The sequence below is a fragment of the Nannospalax galili genome, unplaced genomic scaffold (genome assembly GCF_000622305.1).
Source record: "Nannospalax galili isolate Female #2095 unplaced genomic scaffold, S.galili_v1.0 scaffold253, whole genome shotgun sequence".
Taxonomy (NCBI): domain Eukaryota; kingdom Metazoa; phylum Chordata; class Mammalia; order Rodentia; family Spalacidae; genus Nannospalax; species Nannospalax galili.
The window spans coordinates 688,102-698,401 of NW_008335287.1; the positions used below are offsets into that span (position 1 = coordinate 688,102).

At 40.7% G+C, this 10,300-nt stretch overlaps 1 non-coding gene across 1 annotated transcript; it reads left to right on the forward strand.

Moving 5' to 3' along the window:
* The first annotated feature begins 3,464 nt into the window (after positions 1–3,464).
* Positions 3,465–3,628, forward strand: LOC115069775. Its single transcript, XR_003849006.1, has one exon. It is a non-coding gene; the product is annotated as a U1 spliceosomal RNA (small nuclear RNA).
* Positions 3,629–10,300: the final 6,672 nt, after the last annotated feature.

Here is a 10,300-nt window from a genome sequence, read left to right on the forward strand (position 1 = left end):
AGGGGTAAGAATAAGGGTAATAGAGGACATTAATGAATCTCTCAATTTTCATTAATGAAGTTCCCTCGTGCAGCAGAGGGCCAGGAATACAAAAGGTCAGAAATGGTCAAAGCATAGAGATTAAGAGTCTGCTGAACACTGGTCCTTGGACAGGACTCATATTAAATTTCGCCCACCCAGGGCTCAGAAACCATATATCGGAAGAGGGGGTGGAAAGATTGTACTAGCCAGGGAGGACGTGCATAACTATATAGAAACAGAGTCCTACTAGCTCCTGGATACCTGCTCATATAATTCTATGGCAATGATGTCAGCATATACAAGTCCTATGCAAACTCAGACAGACAAAAACCCAACATAGAACTGGGGAAATGAACAACAGACCCCAGTCTTATCTGAAGAAATATTGGCAACTGATTTCTGCTAAGTGTAGAAGAGCTGATCTTCCTTAAAAAGGGACTCTAAATAGGCTGACTAGACTCAGCAGATGGACAGCACTGCAGAATGGCTGGGGGCACTGACAACACAGTGGGCCTTAACAGGGATGATAGAGTATATGGGCTCCAGTGGCTACAGGAGGGTGCCGGTAGGGACAAGGGTATAAAGACGAGTAAGATTGTTTGAGATGTTCTGTATGAAATACACAAAAATTCAGTAAAAACAAATGAAAATAAGATAAAAAATAAAACCTCAAAACGGGGCCTAGGAATGGGAAAAAAAATCTACCAAAAAACAAAAAACAACAATGAAGGAACATTTCCTAGTTAAGGAATAGTGATGGGGAATAATATCTGTTTACTTCTCATTGGTTTAGAAATTGGCAGCATTTTTAAACCAGAAAGTTTAGCTGCTTCTTTGAAAGGTCCTTCAGGGGTAAGTTATATCATAGGCATATACTAATCCTCACTCAGAAAAGTCCAACTGTTCACTAAAACCAATTCACTTGGGTAAAGTAGTAATATATACTAAGAAACTGAATTTCTGTATCACTGCTACTGTGCAGTTTATATCCTGTTTTTGTGCCTTTGCCCAACATCTACATGCTTGACCTTTAGGGGGGATGAAGATGAAGCCCCTCTCGAGGATTCTCTGGTGAGAATGGGTGAGGTGGTGAGGGTTGGTGTGAGGAGGTTGTGTAGAGTCCTCGGGGACAGTCATTCCACTCCTGTGCTCACCTGCTGTAGGAACATTACTAAGACAAGGCACTGTTGCCAACCAGTGAGCCATTTGTATGCTGGAACTGCACATCTGCTGGACATCGTCTCCAATCCTGCAGTTAAAAATGCTTGATAGAGTCAGGCTTGGTGACACAGGCCTATAATCCCAGCTACTTGGAAGGCTGAGGCAAGAGGCTTGAAAATTTAAGACCAACTAGGATTTCAAAATGATTTCAAAGCTAGTCTGGGAAACAGTGAAATACTGTCTTAAATAAAGTGTATAAATGGGGCTAACAAGATGGCTCAGTGGGTAAAGACCCTTGCAACCAAGCCTGACTACCCACGTTTGGACTTTGACCTCCATACCATGGTCTAGCATGCCACTATTCCCAAATAAATAAATAAATAAATAAATAAATAAATAAATAAATAAATAAATAGTAGGCAATACACTCATATACATAAAATAAAAATAATAAAATATTTTTGAAAGCTCCTTTTATCCTTTTCTACTTCTTCCATGATTCCATTTGCTAAATACAAGTCTTCTGTGTTTTTCTTGTGGGGTAATGCTATAGGCCCTTGCCCATGCTAGATATCAATTTATCTCTAGACTGTACATTCATAGCCCCTAATATATGTCTTAATAATCTGATATATCTAAGAATGTGATAATAAGATATGCATTTGTACCATATTATGATATAATTCAATATAGAGAACAAGTGACTGTGAGGTGCCCAACCCTAAGTGATGCAGCTATAATGCATCCTCTACATTCAAGGCTCAGGGAACATCTCAGAAGAGGAGGTGGAAAGAATATAAGAGCAGAGGGTCAAGACACGTCCTTCTGGTTAATGCATTCTAGACATGATAGGGAAGTTACACCAATGAGGTCTCTACAGTGTGGTGGTCTAATGATATCTGAATAATGACAAAACCAGTTGACATGTCAAGGTGTATGGGGGGGAATCCCACCTCAAGGTGATGGGATCCCCACCTCAAGGTGAAGAGCTACAGGGGTCATGGGATCCCACTCAAGGTGAAGAGCTACAGGCAATCAATGGATGCTGAGGGAAGGAGAATCAGTTTTCTCCAGGGACTAGGTCCCTAGAGGTTATCTAATCTCAAATGGACAGGCCTAATAATAATCAAAGAAGAGAACAAGAAATTGAGAGAGAGTGTGTGTGTGTAGGGACACAGGAGGCTCTGGTGGGAGACTGGGAGTGACAGAAATAATGCAGAGACAATACTGATGTAAGACATTTTCAAAAAAGAAAAAACGGGCTTCATCTTTTAGTTAGCACCCTCTGGAAAGTATATGATTCCTTTTGGTCTTTTGAAAAACCCTAATTTATATCCCCAATAGCAGGTGTGAGGACTCACAGTAGATATGATATGCACCCTAAAGGAGCCCCACTACTGATGTCCTTTGACTTCTTTGTAGCTAAGATTTTATGAGACACTTTGGATCAATATTCAGCATACATTTCTTTTTAAACTTTTAGTCTATAGAGAACAGTGGAGACCAGTCCTATCAGATGGCCACAGTCTCTATGTATGCTCATCTCCATGGCTAATGATTTGAAGGAAGTTTGGATCTCTGATCAACCTGGCTTGTTGTGGGCATATGTGTGACAGTATATGCCAACCTGAGCTTTATGGCTAACCTGCAAATTAGGGAAGAAAAGGAGGCAAAACTTTAAAAGTGGTTTGGTAAAAGCAATTTGTATATTTATTCATGATATGTATGAAACTTGCATGAAAATACAAAGTCTTAATGTTTTTTTTAAATTTGTGTTTTGCTGAGCCTTTACCAGCCGCAAGATAAAAATACCAAACGTGAAAAAGCATTCTGTTTGCACACAGCATATCTGATGATTTGCTGAATCATCACTAGTCCAGAAAAATAAGGTTTTTATTAGGTAAAATCACAATGAAGGCTGTTAGTTTCCCTTCTGCACTCACTGTTGGTGTGTTTCAAAAAATCCCTTCACCCTGTCTCCCCCTAGTATCTCCTCCCCATCCTTTCCATCTCAGCACAGGTATCAGAAGTTCAAGGTCATCCTGGGCTACATAGGGAGTTCCAGGCCTGGGATACATGAGACCCTGTCTCAAAAAAATTGACATTTTTAATAATTTAAATAATAAAGCAGGGAAAGAACATGTTATAGAAATATTTGTTCCAGGGAGAGCAGACTAGCCGCGGGAGACCCACAGCATCATTCTCATTCTGACAGAAATGTTCATATGCAAGTGATTTTGGTTTTCATACATAATGTCTAGTCTCAAAACACAAAGGTCCCAATACTTACCTGGCAGGGGAGATACCATGATCATGAAGGTGGTTTTCCCAGGGTGAGGCTTATCTATTGCACTCCAGATGCGCTGATCCCTGCGATTTCCCCAAATGTGGGAAACTCGACTGCAGAATTTGTGGAAGTGGGGGACTGCATTCACACTCTCCCTTTATTTAAAAAAAAAAAAAAAAAACCACAAAGGTCTGTCTTGGTGATGTCAGCCCTCTCTAAAGGATGATGCCTTTGTCCTCCTGCTCCAACTTCTGTCTGCTGGCCAGCTCATGTCTCACAGCTTTTTGACTTTTCTCTGAGTAAACTGGACCCTTTCTATTTCCTGACACCATGTCAGGGTGATGATACCCCATTCCTTACACAGAGCAGCAGCCACATTGTATTTTGGGTTATCCTTATTGTCTTTCTTAGTGCAAGTTCTTGGAAGAGCACTTATTTATCTTCCCAAACAAAAGCCACATTTCAGATATTAGCAAGGTGCTTTGTTTTATCTTTGAAGCAATATACTAAACATTCATAAGTAATTTCAGAGTTATCACCCAAACATTTCAGTTCTAGACATTCTGACCCATTTCGGGTGTTATTGGGACAGTCAGTGTAGGTGTGGTATGCTGATCTAGAAAAGTAATCACAAGAGAATTTAGCATTCAAGAAATGTGCGAGTAGAGACTAATGGATGGTATTTCTGCCACACAGAGAACACAAGGACACTAAGCTCAAGGGCACTTAAAGAGTTGCCAGAGGCTTGCAAGGATCCTTTACAGTGAGTGATGATAGAGTTCTTCAGCAGAGTTTTCTTTTTCTTTTTCATTTTTATTTTTGCAGAACTAGGGGTTGAACCTAGGGCCTCAGCACATGCTAAGCAAACTACCACTGAGCTACATCCCTAGCCCATTTTTAATGATCTTCTCTCTCTCTCTTTCTCTCTCTCTCTCTCTCTCTCTCTCTCTCTCTGAATTTATGTGTATTCCATACAGAACATCTTAATTATCTTTGTACGCCTTTGCCCACTGGCACCCTTTCATAGCCCTCCCACTGATCTCTCTCTCTCTCTCTCTCTCTCTCTCTCTCTCTCTGTGTCCATGTTTCAGTGCATGCCAGAGTGTGCTCGTGGAAGTCACAGGGCAATCTTGAGTGTCTGCCCTCACTTTCTGCCTTATTTCTGACAGATCTCGTGTTGTTCCCTGGTGTGCACGCCAGACTAGGTGGCCTGCAAGCTTCTATGAATTTCACAGATGTGCTAACATCCATCTAGTAGTAGGTGAATTCTGGGCATCTAAACTCAGGTCCTCATGCTTATGTGACAAGTGCCTTACCTACTAAACCATCTTTGAACTCTACCCTTATCTCATCTGTTAGTTTTTGTCTTGAGACAGAGTATCACTAATTTGTGCAAACTAGACTTGAATTTGCCCTATAGCTCAGTCTGGCATCAAGCTTGCAGTCCTCCTGCCTTAGACTACTCAGTACCCGGAATTAAGAAACCTGGGCCACCAGACCTAGCTTTTATCAGGGCAATTAATCCCATTCATGACAGTCTGCTTGCTGTACTGTTGCACTGAGGATTTTCAATGTTAATTTTGGGGGGAGCAAAATTGTTTAAACCACAGCAACTTAGCCATATGAGTTATAGCACAAAAAACAAACAGCTGGGCCCTGAGCAGTTATAAAGTACTTGGAAGGATCCCATATTCAGAATTCTTATACTTTGTTAGAAGAATAGACAGGTACAAATAACTAATTTGAGATACCCAGTAGGGCACATAGCAGGCACCATTTATTAAACAGCATATTAAGCCATTTGCTATGCAGGACTGCTTAGTATTAGTTAACTTCATCACAGACACTAAGGCAGATGGCATTTTCTGCATTTATAGATGCAGAGATACTTAATACAGCTGTGTAGACCTTTCCTAAGAACCTGAAGGAGTCAAGCGCAAGTAAACTCAGCTCAGGAAGAATCTACTGGCAGCTCCATATTGCTGTGTAGCATACAGTACAATGTAGACACTGGCTGTAATGGAAAATCAGCAGAAATTACAGCAGAAAGCCAAGGGTTTTATTTACAAGCAGTTCACAGTTTATCTGGGGTCAAGCAGCACAAACAAAATAACAGCGAGTTATGTGTCACACCGGAGGCTATGCCAGGGCTGTCCTTAGGAAAGGGGGAAGCTGACCTGCAGTGAAGATACTTCACTAAGTACAGCAGGTAGATGTGTGGAACAAATGCACACACCTAGTTCATGCTAGAAGCCTAAATTATTACACAACACTGTTTGCCTGAGTAAAAGCATATATGCATAGAACATAGGCTCCTTTTGTGACAGTGACAGGTACTCAATGTTATTAAGAAAGCTGCTTAGCATGAGGAAGGAAATGGGCATGTGCCATGCATGTCCAATGTAAGAATGAAGAGAGGCCTGTTGTATGACCACGATGACAATGGGGGTAAAGATGTATCACACAAAGAGGGCAGCAACATGTGACTAAAATGACTGCGCGCATACAACTTCCTGCCTGGTACCACTGAGCCCCGGGGATCACCACCCCCTTGCAATTTCATATGCAGCACGGCATTCAGTTACATGTCTACCTTCACCTTCTGGGACACCCACTGGGATCACAGAGACAGGAAGTCCAGGCTGAAAAAGCTGTCCTGATTCTTCCGGAAGGCTCAAGCCCCCTTGCTGATTCGAGTCAGGCCAAAACACCGGGTTGTTTCTCTTCTCGGGACTCCTAGTTCACACACTCCATGCTCTACTTTCTTCTGCTCTGTATCCTAACTGCTCTCAACTCTTTAGTGTTTATTTACTGTAGACAGTCCAGTTCCTGTGAGAATAGAATTAATTCCCCAGGTAATAAGGCCTTCCCTTTGGTCAAATACTTGACCTCCATCCTGGTTCTTTTGTTTTGACCCGTGTTACATGATGTGTCTATTGGGATCTGAAGGAAACTTAGTTTATGTTGTATTTTCTTTATCACAATAAAACCAGAAGGAACTCCTCACATGACATACTGTATGCCAACGTGAAGACCATGCTAAGAGGCACAAGCCAGTCATAGAGAGGCCAATGATGTATGATTTCTCTCCTATGATGGACCTATATCATCCATCTGTCTATATGGACTGAGACAGAATGCAGAGTGGAGGATGCTTGGGGGGGGGGCAGGAGCTGGAGGTGGGGAGGTAGTGCTTAGTGATACAGAGTTTAAGTGGGAAAGAAGAAAATGGATGCAGATGGTGGGGATGGTTGCCCAGTAATGTGAAAGCACTTAAGACCACTGGACTGTCACTTAAAAGTGGTTAAAATGGCATATGTCATGTTATGCAAATTTTATTATAATCTTTTTTAAAAAGAAAGAAAAAAATCCGGAAAGGCAAAAGCAGGTTTTTGTGGATTCTCATTAATCAGGACACCTTCGTTCAGTCAGGGAGTCACAGAAACAGGGTAGTCTTCACTCACACTGAGTCCTGAATGGTCCCTCAACGCCTAATCTTTTCATCTGACACAAAAGATGAAGCAACAGGAGTGAAAGCATTCAGTGGTTCAACCTGTTCAAACTCTGGCTTCCTGATCATTGCCGTCAGCTCCTGAAGGATCACAGAGACTCACCCAGGCTCACAGACTTCTATCAAGCGGTCTTACTATTATTGTTTAGCATTTTTCTCAGATTGGGAAACAGACTCAGCGGATCAATTTCTAAGACCTTGAAGTCATTAGCAGGATACCGGCAGTGATGCCTGACTCCCAAACTATGGAGGCGTCTCTCTTGTTAGCCACTTCAGGGCTCCGTTCTGGCTGAATTTCCACTATGAAAAGACGTGGGAAAAGAACATGTGAGTTTAGTCCATTTCAGCAACTGTGATGGGAAATGGGGGTGTGATCTGTGGCCTGACACCCTCAGTGTTCCCACACATCCCATAAAACCTCCTCTTCACATGACAGGAGAGCTGAGGGCTGGTGAAAGTTACAACTGGTCTCAATAAATAACACCTAAAAAGAATCAATGATTCCCACTGAGAAAGGGAGAGAAAGGGGAAAACATTTCCTATATAGAATAATGAAAGCTAATAAACATAGAAGAAATGATTTAACCAGAAAAGCACTATTTTATATACTTTTAAATAAAATAAATATTTTTGAAAAAGATTTATATGTATCTGTGTGTTGTACATGCATGCATACATCTGCATGCTCACATGTGTGCAGGTATCTGCAGAGACCAGAGATGGTGTTAAATTAGATCCCCTACAACTAGAGTGACAGGCAGTTGTAAGCCACCTGACATTGATGCTGGGAACTGAATCTGGTCCTCTGAAACAGCAGCAAGTACTCTTAACTACTGATCCATCTTCCCAGCCTCTTCCATTTCACATCTGTTATATCATAATTTATTCAAGGAAATGATTAGCAAAGGACGCTAAAGCAATTGGGTGAAAGTTTGAGAACAAGATTGTCTCAAATTATTACTCCACAGATTCTTTTTAATTAGAAAGGAGGAAAAGATAAGTTAACAATGTATCTGGAAGATACACTTTAGGTAAGAAATCACACTTTATCACTGTTTTAATGCAATGAGAAATCAATTCATTGTTTTGAAAAAGGACAAATGTGAAAGAATTGGGACTTTATCCTGCCTTCCTGCATAAACTGTACCACTGGAGCATTGCTTTACAATAATATTTCAACTAATAAATCAAAGGTAATTTTTAAAATTAGAGTATTTCCATTGTGTATTTATTTATTTTTATGTATATGAGTATTTTACTTGCATCTATCTAAGTACACCTTTGCATGCAGTCCCTGAAGAGGCCATTAGAAGGCGTTAGATCTTTTAGAACTGGAATTATGGGCCATTTGTAGTCACCATGTGGGTGCTGGGAACTGACCACAGATCCTCTGAAAAGAGCTGTCAGTGCCTTAAACTACTGAGCCATCTCACCAGCTTCTTAGGGTATTTCCATTTTGTAATCCAGATGAACTATCAAGTAAAGTAATCATTAATGACTGCCAAAATCACCTCAGAAAAAAACACCAGAATTGCCCAGTATCTTTTCACCTAACTGAAAAATAAAATGAAAAAATAAAATTCAACCTGAAACTAACAATTTCTGGATCCAGTTGCCAATTTTCAAGAAATAGCAGAAGGCAGAGCAGAACGTGATGAATTGCTGGAGTGTGTGATTAGCAAAATCCAGTCTATGAGACACTCTAGAGGTCCAAGAACCAGAAAATACAAAGAAAAGGAAGGTATGCTTAGATTTAAACTCAAAAGATGTCTTTTGTTACCGGGAAAGACTAAACTATAATGTCCAGGGGTGCTCAAGTTGGTGATTCGACTCTGTAAAGCAGCAATTACTATAAAAGTAATCAGGTAACTGGAGGAAGAAAAGATTCATCACTGCAACGGGGGTGCATTGAAAGACTTTTAAAGTGAAAGGCAAAGCATGGTGGTTTGTTTGTTTTCATGTAGATAAGACTGGCCTCAAACTTGCTATGTAGCTAAGGATTGCCTCTCATCCTTCCTCAGCCTCCAAGTGCAGGATTACTGACCTGTCTTACTTTGCCAGCAGGCAACTGTTTTTTTGTTTGAATTTTAAAAAAATATTTTATTATTTTTATTTTATGTGTATGAGTGTATTGCCTGTACGTATGTGAGTGCACCCATGTCATGCAATGCCATGGATGTCAGAAGAGGGCTTTGGATTCCCCTGGAACTGGAGTTAAGGATGGTTCGTAGCCGCCATGTGGGTGCTGGGACTCGAACCCAGGTCCTCTGCAAGAGCAGTCAGTGCTCTTAACCGCTGAGCCATCTCTCCAGCCCCTGAATTTTTAAAAAATTTGAGTGGTAGTAACAAAGGAGGTGACTTTTCAAAAACTTATTGTCATAATTTTTGTGTTGTATACATGTTGTATATATGCCCATGTGTCTGTGTGCACATATGTACAAGTGCATGTGTGTGTAGAGGCCAGAGATCGACATCAGGTGTCTCCTCTGTAACTCTTCCCCTTGTTTTTTGAGACAGGGTCTCTCACTGAACCTGGAGCACTCTGACTTACTAGAATGGCTGGACAGCAAGCCCCAAGGATCTCCTATCACTGCCCCACCAGTGCTGGGACTGCATGGGTGGTAGGTTTTGAAACTCAGGTCCTCAGGTTTGCTCAGCAAGCACTTCCCTGACTGATTTCTCCAGCCACTCATTGTCACAAATTTCTTCTGTGTGGTTTTTTTTTATATCTTTATTTTACATCCCAATTTTCAAACATTTAAATTAGAATATACCGAATGCATAAATATCAAGTACAATGTGCAGATCTTGTTTGGATCCTGGTTTGAACCAAGAGTTGGGGAGGGGGCGGTATTTAGGAGGCAAATTTAACAGTGCTTTCCTTTTTATTTCTTTTTAAATTTTTTTTTTATTGTCATCATTTGTGTGTGTAGATAGGAGTGTGCCACAGCATGTAGAGGTCAGAGGGCAACTTTCAGGAACTGGCTCTCCCCTTCCCCTGTGGGTTCTGGGGATTGAACTCAGATCGTCAGATTTGTGCAGCAAATGTCTTTATACCATGTGTGATCTCCCAGGCCCAGATCTTTAATATTAAGAAATTATTGTATTTTTAGGTATAATAAAGGTATTTTGTGTTTTAGAAAAGGTCCATATATTTTTTATTTATTAACCACATGATTAGAAGAAGCATTTCATTACAGCTTTAACATACTCAATAACAATTTTCCAGAGCAAAGATACATATCTTTCAAAAGTGGCTGTAAGTTTTTAGGTTCACCTGGTGATTTAAGAGTTTGCCCTTCTTATTAAGGAACCATTTA